Consider the following 19,350-nt stretch of genomic DNA (forward strand, 5'->3'; position numbering starts at 1 on the left):
CTGTTCAGTACTGGGATTCAAATAACGTAACAACCGATTCTCTGCCATAATGACCAGCTTGATAGGCATAGCTCGATAGTCATGTAACAATGTGATCGTGGCCAACTCACGTCGATGGGCGCTTCGCCTTAGCTGTTACAATATAATGAGGGTTAACCAGAGAGGCAGTTTCTGTAAGCAGGGCAACAAAGATCAGGCTAGAAACAACACCAGAATGTTTCTTCCCTGCCTTCCTTACAGGATTAGCCCTGTAAAGTGGGAAAAAAATAAAATAAGATTTCTTCCAACAATCGGTTCTCTGAACTACTTAGAAAGTTAACAACCGGTTCTCCCGGATAGGTGCAAACTGGCTGAATCCCACAACTGAAGCTGTTATAATACTTCTGTAGCTTTTTTCCTCACAATAAAAGGTTTGGAGAACATCAGCTATTTGCTGATAGTGCCCCAATCAGCTTTTCCTTAAAGTTTCTGTCCGTGATGATTCATGGTTTCATTGTTGTTGCACCCTAAATAATCTTACTGAAATACCAGTTTAATTAAGATCACAATCTCTGGATAGGTTTCCTGGAAAAATACATATGAGAAAAATTAAAAATAAAATAGAAGCCAACACCAATAGCAGGAAATAATATATTTATCCTTATTCTTGTTAACAGCAGTGACAGGACCTGTAAAGGATGTATATACATCACATGGAGGTAGTGACAGATTTTATTTTCCTGAGCTCCAAGATCACCGCAGATGGGGGACTGCAGCCAAGAAATTGTTCCTGGGGAGGAAAGCTATGGCAAATCTAGACAGCATACTAAAAAGCAGAGACATCACCCTACTAACAAAAGTGCGTCTAGTCAAGGCTATCGTTTTCCCAGTTACAACGTATGACTGTGAAAGTTGGACCATAAGAAAGGCTGGGCACCAAAGAATTGAGGCCTTTGAACTATGGTGCTGGAGAAGACTCCTGCGAGTCCCTTGGACTGCAAGATGATCAAACCGGTCAGTCCTAGAAGAGATCAACCCTGACTGCTCTTTAGAAGGCCAGATCCTGAAGATGAAGCTCAAATACTCTGGCCACCTAATGAGAAGGAAGGACTCACTGGAGAAGATTGAGGGCAAAAGAAGAAGGGGGTTCCAGAGAATGAGGTGGCTGGATGGACTTACCGAAGCAGTAGACGTGAGCTTAAATGGACTCTGGGGGATGGTAGAGAACAGGAAGGCCTGGAGGAATGTTGTCCATGGGGTCGCAATGGGTCGGACATGACTTCTCAACTAACAACAATTGAACAGAGTATAGAAACATTAATTTTGGAGATTTGTTATTGTGCATGAGAAAAAATAATATGGAGTAAGCAGAAATATGAAGAGTATAGGAGGGCTGAAGATCTCTTTCCTGTATCAAAGAATATTCACATTGCAATTATAACCACAACCTGTGATTTAATTAATATGTGTACGTCAAAGAAGAATATATACAGCTTTTTGTACAAGGACTCTACAAACCAAGTTTGTTTTACAGTTGCTAAAAAAAAATGTTGCTCAGCCAGGCCAATTGGAAATTACACTAGAATCAGGGTGTCAACCTTGGAAGCTTTAAAACTTGTGGACTTCAACTCCCAGAATCCCCCAGCCAGCATGCGGAGGAAGCTTGCTTGTCATAACTGGCTTGCCAGCCTTACTGTTGACATTAATGGGATTGCTTGTCACGAAGCTGATTTCAAGGGCTGTGACCTTTTCAATACAAATGAAGAGGCTTCCTTCAATATGCCCAGCCATGTAAAAAAAAAGGAGGACATTATAGCAGATTGCCTGTTTCCTTCCCTCCTGGGAAGCTGCCAACTCTGCTGGTTTTATGACACAGATGAATTTGTAAATGGCATTTAATGGTGTATCAACATCTTGTATTTCCCCAACAGCAGCTTCTGCTATTATTAAGCTTTTTGCCATTTATCTTGGTTAATTCCTTTTTTTTTCCTTTTTCATTTATCTCCACAATTCATGTGTATATTTGAAATTGCTGAACATCTAAAGGAGAATGATAGTATAGGATAAAAAGGTACAATATTGAGCTTCACTGGATCACTTTGATTTGCTGTTTCTTCACTCTCCTCATCTGATCACAGCTATTCTGCTCTCTAATTTATTTATTTATCTTTTAGCAACATCTTTATACCTGCCCAGTCGCATGACTTTGCAGTGAACAGAAGAATCTCTAAATGAGGGGTATTAAAATTAGCAATAGCAATAGCAGTTAGACTTATATACCGCTTCATAGGGCTTTCAGCCCTCTCTAAGCGGTTTACAGAGTCAGCATATCGCCCCCACAGTCTGGGTCCTCATTTCACCCACCTCGGAAGGATGGAAGGCTGAGTCAACCTTGAGCCGGTGAGATTAGAACCTCTGAACTGCAGATAACAGTCAGCTGTAGTGGCCTTCAGTACTGCACCCTAACCACTGCGCCACCTCGGCTCTAATAATTTTAGTATATGTGCTCTTCGGCAGCACATATACTAAAATTGGAACGATACAGAGAAGATTAGCATGGCCCCTGCACAAGGATGACACGCAAATTCGTGAAGCGTTCCATATTTTTTTGCCTACTATTCAAGAATGGACATTAAAAGTAACAAACTAACTGGCTAAAATATCAGCATATCTCAAGGACCATTCCAATGAGAGAGATAAACTGGAGTGGAGAAGATGGATTGACTATACTCAAAATAAATATGGGACTAAGAAATTCCAGATAGTTTATGACTGAGGCAACAAGGAATGATATAATCTGTTTAGAGTTAGCCTAGCAAAGAGGAGTTAAAGCTCAAATGATAGAGGATATTAACTTTTTACTTTTAAGTTTATTTTAGAATATTTTTGTTAAAGATTTATACCCTGTATTGGTTCTGGGAAGTCGGGGGAGGGAAGTTTGGGAGGGGTGGGGTTTGGGGGGGGAGGGTAGGGGGAGGGAAGTAAACATTTGTAAAAGTTTTTTCCCCCAACATTTTCAATAAAAAAAAATTAGTTTGATAGAACTAAACCACAAAATATTTCCCTCCTTAAAATGTTATTAGCAGTAGTGCCATATGTCTGAATCACTTGGATCTGTTTGCCAATTGTTGTTTCAGCTGCAGCTTATTTGCTAGTGAGATTTTTGTATTTTGCTCCTCTTTAAAGTGAATCTTAGTAGCCTTGTTTTTCTCCAGCCCAGAATGTGTAACATCCCATGACAATAATCCAACATGTTTGCTAAGGTACTAGCTACTAATCAAGTACTAAGGCCTTCCTTAGTTCAAACTCTGATTGGTTGTAGATTTGTGTGTGTGTTTGTATCAGGGGTGGGTTCTAGCCGGCGTTACTGCTGGTTCGTTTGTGCGCAAGCTTTGTGGGTGAGCGCTGGATGTGTGCGCAGTTCAATGGAAATTGTTCTGTACATGTGAAGAACTCCTAAAAAAGATGGTGGCGACTGGGGAACTGGTTCCGGAATATGACCAGCCTGGGTCGCTGCCAGTTCTGCGACCCAGGCCAGCATACTACTACCAATTTGGCCGAACCGGTTCGAACCGGTAGGAACCCACCCCTGGTTTGTATGTCATCTTACAAACCTGCTTCAATTGCATTGAAAAAGTTCATTTTGGCTCTTTCATTAGGAGTTCCTGAAGGAAAATTCATTCAAAATTTGAATTTTGAATCCTACGAGGGCCAGTCACGTCAATTCATCTGCTGCTTGTTAATTGTTTCTTTGTCATTTATGCCTGAGCATTAATTTTTCCTTTAGCTAGTTGACCTGCATTCAACAGCTCTGCTAAGTGTCATATATTAATGAACAATGAAACATTATGAGAAATAAGCAAAAGATGTAATGTGTGGGGACTGAAGAACACAGTAAAAGATATGAGAACAGCTAAATTTTGCTGTATTATACCTGTAAAATGGAGGAAGGAATGGAGGTCTATATGACTGACAGGAAAAAAAAAGAGGGATGAAGGTAGGCAGGAAGGAAGGAAAGAAGGAAGTAAGATGGTAAAAGCAAATTCCTGTCTCTGGATTTTTGTTTACTGCTTCTACAGATGTGTGCGTGCTTGCATTGGGTTAGTTGTAAATTGCTATTTCTTGTTTTTTTGCCTCCGCAGCTCCTGCTTCTGTCTCCAATTTTGCTTCTCATGGTTCCACATTTATCTATTTTTTGTAAACAGAGAAAGAATCAGAGAAAAAGTCATAACAAGTCAGAAAAATAGTCAGAAAAACTGGGATATAATGCCCGATGACTTTATACATGGAATGGAATAAAGAATTCTACGTTACATCAATTCTTGGTGATTGAAACAGGCAAATGTTTGGAAACAATAAAAATATAAGAAAACTCCTAGCTAGACCTCCTGTTCCATACAGTGACATTTGTTTAGAATATCTCTGTAAATCACATGACATTTAAGCAACAGCATCTTTCCAACAACTAATAATCAAATGACATTCTAATTTTGAACTTACACAGAAGTGAATACACCCCCTCACATTTTGTACATATTTAAGTACATCTTTTCACGTGACAACACTGAAGAAATACACTTTACACAATGTAAAGTAGTGAGTATACATCTTATATAACAGTATAAATGTGCTGTCCACTCAAAATAATGCAGCACACAGCCATTAATGTCTAAACTTCTGGTTTACAAAATGTGAGGGAGTTTACTATCTCTAAGTTTTTGCCATTTCTCCAATTCTTTAGTATACCCAATTTTTTTTGCCCATGTTATCATTGTTTCTTTCACTTGTTCATCTTCCACTTTAAGGCTTAATAAATAAGGTATATATTTTCTTTATTAACTTTTCATTCACACCTAATAGTATCTGATCAAGTATTGTTGGCTCTTTATGGAAATCATATTCTGTATCTTTACATCTTTTACATATCTGGATTGAATTTGCAAGTGTTTGCACCATGCGAGTTCCACCCCTTGATTTTGCAATTCCTGTTTAGCTTTAAGTTCCACTTTCTCATTTAAAATATCTTTAAACATTACAATTTTCCCCAGGTTTACAACATTTGAATGTATCAGTGCTTCCACTGCTGAAAGCCAGACTGTTATTTTCATGTAATTTTTTGCTTTAACTTTTTCCCATACTAGAAGTAGAGCGTGCCTTACATAATCTCTTTGAAAGTATCTATGCATTTTATTTTTGTCATACCATAGAAAGGCATGCCATCCCAGCTGGAGATCATGTCCCTCCAGCAATAGCAATCTTCTGTATCTAAGATGTATCCATTCCTTCACCCAAGTTAGCAGTTAGACTTATATACCGCTTCATAGGGCTTTCAGCCCTCTCTAAGCGGTTTACAGAGTCAGCATATTGCCCCCAACAACAATCCGGGTCCTCATTTTACCCACCTCAGAAGGATGGAAGGCTGAGTCAACCCTGAGCCTGGTGAGATTTGAACAGCCGAACTGCAGAACTGCAGTCATCTGAAGTAGTCAAGGCTGTTCTTCATATGTTTTAATCTTCAGGCCTTTAATCATCTTAGTTGGTCTTTCCAAAGTTTCAATAATGTGGTGACTAAAACTGGATGCAGTATTCCAGATGTGGTCTTACTAAAGTTTTATAAAGCATTATTAATACTTCATGTGATCCTGTGTCCATTCCTCTTCTATTCCCTCATCTGAGTCATTTATGAAGATATTAAACAGTACTGGGCCTAAGACAGAACCTGCTTACTTCCATCCATGTAGATATAGTAAGAATACAATTATTATTGTAGTGACAGATTATTGTTGGGTGTGTTCCAGGGACGTGCAGTCAGGGGAGGCAGCGGAGGCAGAGCCTCACCACTGTGAAAAGAAAAAAAATGTAAAAGGAAAAAGGCAAGAGCTGAGGTCAGGCTGAGCTAGTTGCTGCCAGAGTCACAGTGGATGATTCTGCTTAGTGCTTAACTGTATAAAAAAGCCTCTAAAAATTACAGGAGGAGGCGGGAGAACGAGGTGCCTCATCTAGTCTGACTTTATGATCACTCGAGCAGAGCTAAGCAAGGGTTAAAAGCCGAAAAATTCCTGACGTAATGAAGCGCGTTGTTCTCCTGTAGAGGGCATTTTTTTAAGAGGCTTTTTTAAACAGTTAAGCAGAGTCATCCACACGGTGACTCTGGCAGCAACTTGCTCAGCCTGACCTCAGCTCTTGCCTTTTTCCTTTTACATTTTTTTTTCTTTTCATGATGGCAGGCAAGAGCAGAGTTGAAATCCTCTCTGAAACAGCTGGAAAAGGTACATGTGTGGGTCAGAGGGAGGGGGACGAATTCAAACTTCATCCTCAAGTGTAGATCCCTCCCCAAGTGTAGTTTGATTGCATGCAGAGCTATGTTGCCTTTACACACACACACACACACACACACACACACACACACACACACACACACACACAAACACACACACCTGGATAAAAGTATATAAGCCCAGCTTCACTGACTACAAGTTTGAAAAGGCAACATGGCTCCACCTGCAATCAAAGGCTTGGATCGGAAGGCAGCAGGGGAATGGGTGGGGGTGTGTTTGGCAGAAAAGCTGCTTTCAAGCCATTGGACAATATATCCAATCCAACTTCTGTGTTTGTGTTTGTTTGAGATTGAGTGAGTGAGAGAGGGATCCAACTTCTCTGTGTGCGTGTGTCTGTTTGAGAGAGGGGGGAGGGAGGGAGAGAGGGAGGAAGGAGGGGGAGGGAGAAGAAAAAGAATGAAGGAAAACTTATTTCACAAAGGAGACAAAATGCTGTCGCTTTAAATCGGAACTGAGCATGCCTGGCTGTGGAATTCTGGGAGTTGAACTCCACAAGTATAAAAAATTTGAAACCCGTGTCAGTGCCTCACCAGCCATAAACCTCACCGCATGTCACTGGTGTGTTCACACATTATAGTAAGCCATAGTATGTTGAGAATAGTATGAGGTTTGAATTGCAACACTATAGTTTGCAAACTATAATTTTAATTTAACAAACAATACAGATAGTCCTCAACTTGCAACCATAACTGAACCCAAAATTTATGTGAGAAATTTGTTAAGTGAGTTTTGCCCCATGTTACGACTTTTCTCGCACCATTTGTTAAGTGAATCACTGCAGTTCTTAAATTAGTAACATCAGTTGTTAAGTGAATCCGATTTCCCCATTGACTTTGCTTGTTCAGAAGGCTGCAAAAGGGGATCACACGACCCCAGGGACATTGCAAATGTCATAAATCTGAGTCAGTTATCATGCATCCAAATGCAAATCACGTGACCGTGGGGATTCTGTAATGGTCATAAGTGGAAAAAATGGTCATAAGACGCTTTTTCTAGTGCCGTCGTAACTTCGAACGATTACTAAATGAACTGTTGTAAATCGAGGACTCTCTTGTACATGTGACAGATGTGAATTTAGCCACAGTTTCCTTCTCAGAAATATATTCATTCTTAGCCAGTAATTCTAGAACAGTTGGTGCCTAAGGGACACAGAGGCTTTATTTACGCAGCAACATAAGTGATGGGGCATATTTAGCCAGCTAGTTTACAATCTGTCCATGAAATTGCACATTACCCATTACGTTCAGGGTTGAAATGACCCTTAAACTTCATATGGCAAGAGATGCTGTCAAGACTTCAGTGCCAGAGCAGCCTCTGTAAAGGCATGAAATAGGAATGTAAAAGAAAAAGCTGTTCATTGTGTGTAGTATCTACAGTTCTTGGACAAGAGAAATCATCTGTTTCTGTAAAACAGGGGTGTCAAACTCGATTTCACTGAGGGCCACATCAGGGTTGTGTTTAACCTTGGAGGACAGTGTTAAATCCCACCACTGATATAAAGCCTACCCCAAAATAAGCCTTAATTAAGACCCCGGCCACTCCAGGGTGCAGAGGTAAAAATTAAGCTAAGGTGAGGATGGGGGGGGGGGAGACGGAGCTGCCATACTACCTACCTTTGGATAATTGCAGCCAAGCTCCGACACCTGCCCATTTCTTACGTAGCCAGCAAGACTTTCCTGAAGACCTCTGCAGCTAATAACACAACTCTAGATCAATCCTCGCCAGCTTTGCGAAAGCATGATTAGATTGCTCTGTATTTGAAGATAAATTGATTTTTGTATAAATTAATATTTGAATATAAGGTTAAGAAAGGCTATCTGGAGAGTCTATAGGAAGATGGGGGTAAATATCAAAGAAGTAAGGGACGAGGACAAAATATAAATGGAATGATTCACACTGGTTAAATTTTAAGAATGATGGGAGGCTGAGCATAACGCAAAAGAATTTTTAAATTTTTTTTTATTTACTTATTCGTTGTTTTTTTTCTTTTTTGGAGTGTTCTTTTTATGTTATTTTCATTATTATTGTTAATAAGATATTTTGAAGGTGAATGGTACTGAACTGTGCCGGGTATGGGACCTGGGAAGTCGGAGGGGGTTAGGGAGGGGGGTTCATTGGGGATGGGTGGGTGGGTGGGTGGAGATATAGCTTCAATATATAGAATAAGAAGAATACACTTGTATACTGTTGATCCTTATCTTTTCTTTTTATTTTTCTCTTTTTTTTTCTTTTCTTTTTTCTTTTTAGTGTAAAAGGAATAGAGAAATGCACCATAGTGAGAAATGGAGGAAAGGAAGAGGGAGAAGTAAGGAGGGAGGAAGAGGGGAATGTAAGGATGAGAGGGGAAGGAAGGTGAGGAAGGCGAGAAAGGAAGGCAGGAGGGGAAAGGGAAGTAGGAGGGGTGATCGTTGGAGGGAGAAAGGAAAGTTGGAGGGGGAGAAGAAGGGGTGTATGAAAGTGATAGGTTGGGTTTATGAGTTGTGTTTAGGTTGGGGTTTTTCTTTTTTTATTATTATTATTGTAAATATCCAGTATATAAGTGAATGTACAAAATTGAAAATGAAAATGAATAAAACATTTAAACATTAAAAAAAAAAAGACTTTCCTGAAGACCTCTGCAGCTAATAACACAACTCTAGATCAATCCTCGCCAGCTTTGCTGGCCACAGAAGAAGTTCCTGAAGGCCTCTGACAATGAAAAGGAGGCTGGGGAGGGGGGAGATGTGCACAAGTGAGGTGAGTCAGTGGATGACATCTCCTCCCTGAAAATAAGACCTGGTGCCATTTTTTTGTGGGAAAAAAAATACATAAGACCCAGTTTTATTTTCATGGAAACACAGGTTGATAGATTGGTACCACCTTGGTGGGGAGATGTTCTGTGCAGGCAGTCAGATTCCTAACAACTCTGAACCTTCCCAGTTGCGGTGCCTATTTGTGAGGCAGCTCTGGAAATCCTTGAGTGACGCTGCAGGAAAAGCCAATTATCTTCCTCCCTGGCCCGAAGCCAGCTCACCATTTGGTGCTGGGAAGCGAGCAAAGATGTACTATGACAGTGCTGGGACCAGTGGTGAAATTCAAATTGTTTTACTACTGGTTCTGTCGGTGTGGCTTGCTGGGCATGGCAGGGGAAGGATGCTGCAAAATCTCCATTCCCTCCCATTCCTGGGAGAAGGATATTGCAAAATCTCCATTCCCACTCTACTCTGGAGCCGGCCAGAGGTAGTATTTGCTGGTTCTCCGAACTGCTCAAAATTTCTGCTACCGGTTTTCCAGAACCTATCAGAACCTGCTGAATTTCACCCCTGGCTGGGATCTTGGTAAGTCAAATTGCAGTAGTGAGCCATGAAAGATTCCTGCCCATTTCTTATTGAAAATGCAGAGGTGGGTTCCTACCAGTTCGCACCTATTCGGTAGAACCGGTTCGTCAAATCTACCGAACCGGTTAGAAGAGGTTCCACCAGTGGACCCGGAAAGCAGGCCACACCTACAGAAGAGGTTCCAAATTTTTTTGAAACCCACCACTGGTCCTTGGATATGATTATTCTAAACTATCATGCTCCTATTTATAAAACTCAGTGCCTCTGTGAAAGGTAAGGATGACTACTGCGTTTGTGGTGCAATCAGAACATTGCGTGTGTTGAAGTTGTTTTAACACAAACCAAGGATGCCTTTTAAAAAACAAGTTTATATCCTATTCTTATGCATGCCAGTGCTGTGTGTGAGGTAATTTAAGGTGGTTCTGACAAGTGTCGTCGGCATCTTCATATCCGGTCACATGGGCGGCAAGCCACTCCCATCCGGTCACATGGGTGGTAAGCCACTCCCACAAAGGAGGCCACACCCACAGAGTAGGTTCAAACAATTTTTGAAACCCACCACTGTGAAAATGCCAATGAAAAAAAAATCACGTCAATACCACCACTTCCTCCTCCTTCTCCCCAATTGTGCCAAGCTAACAGCCATCAGAGTATTAACCCAGCAGCAACATCTTCAGCTCCTGGGATAGGTTTCATTTTGTCATCTCACCAAGCATAGTGTAAGGCAGCCTCTGCTAAGAGCCACTCCTTGGCTTGATCAAGCCCTTTGTTTTTCTTATGATGATGTAAGACAAGCTAATGCTTATTATAGGATCGTAACCATGATCATTAAAAAAAAACACCTTCAACCTAATCATAAAAAAAAAACCTTTCACAACACTTGTTCTATAGTTTCTGCTTTGCTGAAAACAGGATTGAACTGTTCACAAAAATATTCAGTTTCCCGCTGATTGCGTTTCCCTTCGAGAGCCAGTTGGACGGGTTTGGGTGGGGATGTTTGAGAAAGCATGATTAAAACAATTATGCAATTTTCGTTACTTGCTCTTGCCTGGATTCTTATCCCTGAAAACGGGTGTATAATCTAAATTCAGCCTGAAACCTTTTTCTTGTTTCTGTGCCTGAAACAAAACTACGTATGCTGGATAAAAATAGGTCTCTCTCTCTCTCTCTCTCTCTCTCTCTCTCTCTCTCTCTCTCTCTCTCTCTCTCTCTCTCTCTCTCTCTCTCTCTCTCTCTCTCTCTCTCTCTCTCTCCCTCCCTCCCTCCCTCCCTCCCTCCCTCTCTCCCTCTCTCCCTCTCTCCCTCTCTCCCTCTCTCCCTCTCTCCCTCTCCCTCTCTCCCTCTCCCTCTCCCTCTCCCTCTCTCTCCCTCTCTCCCTCTCCCCCTCTCCCTCCCTCTCTCCCTCTCTCTCTCCCTCCCTCTCTCCCTCTCTCCCTCTCTTCCTCCCTTCCTCTCCCTCTGTACATGTGTGTATGTAATATCTGTGAAGGATACTAAACCAAAGAATAACCTTGCATTTAATAACCTTGATGTTAGCACAATAGTTGATGTCTTTGTACATTGGCTGGGTGACACAAGACATTAAGCTCAAACAAAAACCGATTTGGCTTAGCATAATGTACGAGCTAACCAACCTTGTCTTTTTTTTTAACCTTAGTTTATAGCCAGGTGTTATGCAGAAGCAGGAGCGGTGTGGCTTAGTATGATTTGTGAATGCAGGTTGTTTTCTATTTAAACCATTTGATAAAAAAAAAATATTGAACATTCATAATCTACCAACCAGATAATTGTTTCAGCGCTGGGAAAATCCTTGTCAGGGAAACTGGCTGAAATCGGCTTCCGCTGTTCCTGTGACAGACAAATGTTGTTGAGCAGCACCTGAGAGAAGAAAAGGAAAAATTGTTTCATGGCTTGGAAGCCATCGTGGTATAAGGCCTTAAGCTTCAAACTATAAAAAACTGGGAGGGGGATTGTATGGCGCTTGGGAGATGTGTAACCAAAATAACATTCTTTCTCAGAAAGTCAAGGTCGTCTAGTCCCTGCCTCTGGACAGATGTGGATCAGGGGTGGGTTCCTACCAGTTTGGCCCGGTTCGGCCAAACCAGTAGTGGTTTGGCAACCTGGATTCGCTGGAACCGGCAGCCACCCAGGCCTGCCACATCCCTGAACTGGTTTTCTGGGTGCTGCCCAGGGGTGGGTTTCAACTGGTTCGCAGCGGTCCCTGCGAACCGGTTGGTCAGCGAACCCGGAAGTAAATAACTTCTGGGAATGGTGAAGGGGCCACCTGCCCGCCCGCGCTCCTTACCCGGTTTTGACGAGTTCTGAGCTTCCACGCATGCGCAGGACGCATACAGCGCCTGCGCGATCCTCCAGGAGCAGCTGGAGCATCGCACAGACGCTAGTACGCATGCGTGCACCGCACGTGTGCACGCGCGTGCCGCACGCATGCATGAGGACACCGCCGGCCCCGTTCCAACCGAACCGGTTGGAACGGGGCGAGAAACCCACCCCTGGTGCCGCCATAGGCACCACCATCTTGTTTTTTGTTTCTGTGCATGCGCAGAGCAATTTTTATTGCACTGTGCATGCATGCACAGCACCCCCACGAGCACACTGGCAGTAGTGACTGCCGGAACCCAGCCCTGATGTGTATGGGAGGAATCTTCCTCCGTGGCAATGACTGATTGGACCATGTGATGGGCCTGTGGGTGTTGGTCAGGGTCTTGAACTTTCATCTGGGTGGGGAAAACCTGGAAGCTTTCAGATTTGGGTTTTCCCAGATGTGCCGACATGGCTCTTCTAATAAATTGGTGTTTTGAGGAATCTCTTGTCTTGAATTCTTATTTTATTGAGGATGCTATTTGGAACTCTGACAATAGACTGACTTATTGGGCCTTGATATTTTCACTTAATCTGCATATCAAACTTCCTATTTTTCCTTCTGATATTAAATCATCATTTCAATATCTTGAATGAAATCCATGCACTCTAGATAGAAGACTTTGCTTTTAGAGGAGGGAAATATCCGTTCTTATAAATAATTAGCAACGTTGCATATTCAAAAACTAATGAGAATCCAATACTGGAATCAGGTATTCTCCAGTTCAGCAATTTACAGGAAAGGCCTGAGCATTACCGAAGCACATAGTTGCTTGCTTACCACAAATTCACAGGTATGTTTTCCCTTCCCCTAAGTTGTGCTGTGAGTAAATTTCACTGAAAAGAGAAATGCCATGCAGTATTATCACAGTGATGTTTTTGTTTAGTTGGGTGTAATTGTTAGTCCTTGGAGGTTATCCAGACAAGAAGTACAACAATGAATAGTAGCATTACTTTTAGTGTATGTGTTAGGCCTGCAATTATATTCCTTTTAGAATTTTGGCCTGCCACACTTTCTCTTATTTCATTATGCTGTTTCATTAGTATAGTTGATGGGAGGGGGGAATAGACAGGAGTAGGATTGTGGAATGTATTGTTTTCATTCTTGTCTAGAAGCCAAGGTCATCTTTTGTCTCCGCACTTTTACACCTGACCGGAAGCAGCTGGGTGGAGATGCCAGCGTGGATGAAGAAGATTGGACCATGTGATGGATTGTGGGTGTGAGGACAAGAGCATGAACTTTTAACTGGGTGGAATTGTGATGTAATTTCCAGAATTGGGATTAACACAGATGTGCTAAGATGTCTGCTTTATTAAATTGGAACTTTAAGGATCGTTTTGCCTTTGACTCTGATTTAATTCTACATGATACTTGGAATGCTGACAGTATGGTTATATTAACAGAATCGTGCAAGTCTGAAATTAGAGTTAGGAAACTTGTGTATCTACTTGGCTCAACTAACAGCAGAATTCAGCTCTGCAGGCAATGATCACTGGGGTATCAGACATAGGGAAAGGTTTACCCTATTCATTCATGTCTCAGGTGTTCATCTCTGTTTATTAGTTGTCGGAGGCAGACATGTCTGAAGACACTTCCGTGGTCATGTGTCCAACATGACTGTACCCCATGGGCAGTGGTGGGTTCCAGATCCCGTTCCAACTGGTATGGTTGGAATGTGCCCAATGTCGCCCACATGGACGCACGCAGTGTGCGCATGCATTGTAGCTGCAAATGACGCTTCCGCAAACCTCCCCGATGCTCCAGCTGCTCGGCGGAGCATGACGCAGGCACTGTATGCGCCATGAACATGCACAGAAGCGCAGAAAGCTTTAAAACCCAGTAAGGAGCTCAGGCAGGCAGGTGGGCCCTCCGGAGCACCATGCCAGGACGGTACCCGGTGCTCCAGGCAGGCTCCGGTACACCTGTACCTGGGTGTACTGCCTGCAACCCACCACTGCCCAAGGGGCATGGAACGATGTTACCTTCCCACCAAAGTGGTACCTATTTATCTACTTGCATTTGCATGCTTTCGAACTGCTAGGTGGGCAGGAGGTGGAGCAAGTAACTGGAGCTCATCCTGGGATCACTAGGGTCTCGAACCCCTGCTGTCAGCTTTCCAGTTGACAAGCTCAGCATCTTTAACTACTGAACTGTCTCGCCTCCTATCAGATATAACATATCTCTTAAAAAAGGAACACCACATAGTATAACAATACTTGGAGGAGTACCTCACTGGATACTAAATAGCGAACCCCAGCTGCCCACTTGCTCTTTGATTCTCTACCTACCCATCTTTTATTCTTATATCACCGTAATTCCCATGGTTTCCTTTTTCATTGTTCATTCTATTGTTCCATTACTTTGCTACTGTTATGTTTACACTTCTTTTTATTTCTCCACTTTGGTTGTTGTTGTTATGGAAAAGACAGTATATGAAATCCAGCTCTTAAGAGAAGGAAAAAGTTTATTGTGCAGGTTCAGGAACAATGGCCTGAACCCCGAATGAAAGCAGCAAATTCCTTTTATAGTTTATCGCTTTTAGCTAAGCCATCTGTTAGTTTTGGATACACCCCTCAAGATTTGCCCTTGAGTTACAGCAATATTATGTCTACAGGAAGTCATAATACATAGTCAGCCAACGGTCAAACATAGGATATAATTTGAGGAACTAAAATATGTCTACCACACAGATTTACAGTCAAGCCAGCAGATACATTAAAATAGAGACCTTGCTTCAGCAGATTTCATGTGCAGACTTCCTAAAAGCAAACCTTTGCAATTTCTATATATGAACAGTTAAAGCTTAATATCATGAAACCCTAGTTTGGTTCAGGCTTGAGGCCTACTTTGGTTCAGCCTGCCACCTCATTGTAAGCGGCCTAGAATAGTTGCGAGATAGGCGGCAAATACATTTAACAAATAGTAAGTAAGTAAGTAACATTTTCCAATGTTAATTTAGGCCAGTGGATTCAGGCAGTGGTGAAATTCAATTTCTTTTTATTACTGGTTGTCTGGCCATGGCTTTGTAAGTGTGGCAGGGGAAGGATATTGCAAAACCTCCATTCCAATCCCACTCTTGGGCCAGCCAGAGGTGGTATTTGCCAGTTCTCCAAACTACTCAAAATTTCTGCTACCGGTTCTCCAGAACCTGTCAGAACCTGCTGAATTTCATCCCTGGATTCAAGGATGCACCCCTCCTCATGCCATCTCCATCTTGTCATTAGAAATGGATGAAACTACCCTTAAAGAAGAGAACAGCACAAACCATTGCTTTCTGAAAATATAGTGGGCACAATGTTTTGCCTCTCGCACATCTTGAGCTTGAAGTGTTCTCTTTTGAGAGTAAAATGATTTATTCTGACTTTATTCTGACATGACCAAGAAATGTTCTAATGCTCTTCTGATATGAATGGAGGTCTTGCAACTATAAAAACACCTAACCTTTAAGGTACAAAAAAATCCCCACCACCCCGAAACGTAGGATTAAAAAAGCACAAATGTATATTCCGTGCGGAGGCATATAAATAGGATGGGAGGGTTAGGGAAGTGTTTCCAAAAAGGTCACAACAACTGTTCTGTGTTCAAAACATTTGGCACAACTTTTCTGATAGGTGTTCAAATAAAGCTTATTGAACTCTTAGACACCATTTTTATTAACTGCTCCAGTGGTGGGATTCAAATAATTTAACAACCGGTTCTCTGCCCTAAAGACCAACTGGGTAGGCGGGGGTTCAGTGGTCATGTGACTGTGTGGCCGTGGCCAACTCAACGTCACTCAGGTCGATGGGCGCTTTGCCTGAGCTGTTACAATGTAATAAGGGTTAACCGGAGAGGCAGTTTCTGTAAGCAGGTCAATAAAGATTAGGCTAGAAACAACATCAGAATGTTCCCTTCCTGCCTTCCTTACAGGATTAGCCCTGTAAAGTGGTGAAAAAACAGAAGGAGATTTCCTCCAACAACCAGTTCTCCAAACTGCTTAGAAAGTTACCAACCGGTTATCCCGGATAAGTGCGAACCGGCTGAATCCCACCACTGAACTGCTCCCTGGTCCTTTTTAACTAGAAGTGTTGAACTTTTGCGCTAAATGAATTATAAAGTATCATCTCTCCCTCCCGCATTTTGTTTCACTTTGTTGCAACTCCAGGTATTTAACATGTCTAAGTAGCTGCTCACGCCAGTCTTAAAGTGCACTCTGCCCTTTATTACTTCTCCACAGATATTCCATTATACCACACCCTGCTCCTAATAGCTGCTGCTTAACATAAAGTAATTGGCTATGAATACCCCATCATTCACTTCATTACAGAGTGTGGTTTCTAGTAATTGATACTCTGAAAACAATGTACTTTATAGGTCAACCGTGAATTTTGTTTAATATCATGTTATTAATCTTAAATATGTACAAGATGAAGCTCTTATTTTGAATTAATGCAGTTTGAAATTTAAATCTCTGAAGACGTTTCTTTTCCTTGCTCAACTGCTAAAGTTGTGGTAGTGGCAGGTTTTCGTAGTAGCGTTTTCTTTAAAAGCCTATGCCAAGTTAGCCATGGGGAATATCTTATCCATTCTTCTATAGTAATAACCTAGTAATAGTAATAAGCACACACTCTGTGAACCAGTCACTGATGTGCAGTCAGGGGAGGCAGAGCCTCACCACTGTCATCATGAAAAGAAAAAATAAATAAAAGGAAAAAGGCTGAGGTAGTTGCTGCCAGAATCACAGTGGATGACTCTGCTTAGTGCTTAACTGTTTAAAAAAGCCTCTTAAAAAGTGCCCTCTACAAGGAGGTGGCAGGAGAACGAGGTGCCTCATTTAGTCTGACTTTATGATCGTTCGAGCAGAGTTAAGCAAGGGTTAAAAGCCGAAAAATTCCTTATGTAGATGAGGCACGTGGTTCCCTTATGGACGTATGTCGGACATAGCGGAGGGGAAAAGAAAAACAGCAGCGGGCTGTTGCCCACCTGAGCTGCCCACCTCTGGGCAAAAGAAAGAAAGCGCCGGCCCGCCAGCTCACTTTCTTTTGCCCACCACGGACATAGAGGCCGGCAAAAGAAAGCGAGCTGGCGGGCTGGCGCTTTCTTTCGCCCGCCTGCCAGAACTCAGGTGGGCGAAAGAAAGAAAGCGCTTTAGACAGTGGGATGTTGGGGGAGAAGACTGCCTCACCAGCTATAAACCTCACTGCACGTCACTGGAACCAGTTGTTACACCGGTTGAATCCCACCACTGATCATATCCACTATCTAACCCCATCTGTATTCTTGCTAGAAAAACTTCCCAGATATGTTCACAAATCTTGTCAGATTTGAACAGGCTTAGAGATCAGCAATAAAGATGATTGGGAAACTAGGAAGTAAGAAGCCTTGACAACAGGTGAGCAATCCCAAGGTCCTGTCCTACCTTTTATGCCTGCCAATCCTTCTCGCTGGGACCAGGACAAAATCCCTCATTTTTGAGACAAAGCAAAGGAAAAGCTCACCTGGAATTAAACTGAGATGAAATCCAGCTTAGCACTCAGAGGACATAATTTCTTCTTGTTTTCTTTGCTCCTTCTTCCAAAATGAGAGATTTTGTCCTGGTGCCAGTGGGGAGGATTGGCAGGCATAAAAGGTAGGACAGAACCTTTGAAGTGTGAAATTGAGCACTCTGAGCCTTCCTTACTAGGCTCAACCATTCAACGCAAACATAGCACTTCTCCAGAGAAACCACACGGCCGCCATTCCAGTCCCAGCCCATATTTTCAAGGAGGCCAGTCCGTTTAAATAATAGACCAGACATCTCCCGTGAACCAGTGGTGAAATTCAATTTTTTTAAACCACCGGTTCTGTGGGCGTGGCTTGGTGGGCGTGGTAGGGGAAGGATACTGCAAAATCTCCATTCCCTCCCCACTCTGGGGCCAGTCAGAGGTGGCATTTACTGGTTCTCCGAACTACTCAAAATCTCCGCTACCAGTTCCCCAGAACCTGTCAGAACCTGCTGAATTTCACCCCTGCTGTGAACACTGAAGCATCAAAGTGAATTAGTGTGTGTATATTCACCAACCTCCATTTAAGTACAAATCTGCACACTGATATATAGAGGTATCACAACACATGTGCTTTACTAGCACTGTGGTGCTTTCTCCCATTGACATAATTTGCCATACCAATCAGTTATTTGTACTCTTCGCCTAGTAGTTTTATCTCTGTCTTCACCACTCTGTCTGCCCAATTGTTTTCAGATGGACCATAGGGACGAACATTTCTCATCCAAAACCTTTACAATACCTGACTCAATCTCATTGTTTCATGCCAAAAGTACAGTATCTTTTTGGAACGCTTGACTTTTGAATAATTCCAAATATTCAAGAGAAGGAAACCCTTGGGTGAAGCTTGATTCCCTGCAATTCCACCCAAATACTTTCCTTGGCAACATTATGGAACTGATTTGCCATCATCTTTGTTGAGTTTTGTTCGTTTCTTTGTTTGACTTCCCAACCTTGTCTATAACCTGGGCATTCCCAATCCAAGTCAACGTAGCTTCCGAGGCCAGTCATGATTAACTTGGTGCTGTGATCTGCTGAGGCCGCCACATGTGATATAATGTATTTAACAGAATGGCAGCATTGGAAGGGGCCTTGGAGGTCTTCTAATCCAGCCCCTTGCTCAAACAGGAGACCCTGTAGCATTTCAAACAAATGGCTGTCCAATCTGTTCTTAAAAACCTCCAGTGATGGAGGTTTTCGACCCTCATCATTTGTATCAAAGGGTGCATTCTATCATAGATCAGTGGTGGGATTCAGGCAGTTCGCACCTATTTGGGAGAACCGGTTGGTAACTTTCTAAGTAGTTCAGAGAACCGGTTGTTGGAAGAAATCTTTTGTTTTTTTCCACTTTACAGGGCTAATCTTGTAAGGGAGGCAGGAAGGAAACATTCTAGAGTTGTTTCTAGCTTAATCTTTATTGCCCTGCTTACAGAAACTGCCTCTCCGGTTAACCCTTATTACATTGTAACAGCTAAGGCGAAGCGTCCACCGACCTGAGTGACCTTGAGTTGGCCACACCCACCCAGTCACATGACCACCGAGCCCCACCTACTCAGATGGTCATTAGGGCAGAGAACCGGTTGTTAAATTATTTGAATCCCACCACTGCCATAGACCCACCACCATGGGCTTTAGCCATTAGTGACAGAAGAAAAAAACTCACCATCAATTTTGCCACAGTCTACCCCACTTTGTCAGCTGCCTGACAGCCTCATGGGTGGCTCAGTAAAAGGCAGGCACAAGGCACTTAGCCCCTTCAGACAATTACTTTCTCCTCCTACTGCCAGGTGACATTTCACAAATGGGACGAAGGC

The 19,350-nt window shown here is 42.5% G+C and overlaps 1 non-coding gene across 1 annotated transcript; it reads left to right on the forward strand.

Moving 5' to 3' along the window:
- The first annotated feature begins 2,482 nt into the window (after positions 1-2,482).
- On the forward strand, positions 2,483-2,587 carry LOC148045671 (U6 spliceosomal RNA). Its single transcript, XR_015696823.1, has one exon. It is a non-coding gene; the product is annotated as a U6 spliceosomal RNA (small nuclear RNA).
- The last annotated feature ends 16,763 nt before the right edge of the window (positions 2,588-19,350 follow it).

The sequence above is a fragment of the Thamnophis sirtalis genome, unplaced genomic scaffold, assembly GCF_051295495.1.
Source record: "Thamnophis sirtalis isolate CommonGarterSnake01/CBP01778 unplaced genomic scaffold, rThaSir2_p1.2 scaffold_5, whole genome shotgun sequence".
NCBI classification, from domain to species: Eukaryota; Metazoa; Chordata; class Lepidosauria; order Squamata; family Natricidae; genus Thamnophis; species Thamnophis sirtalis.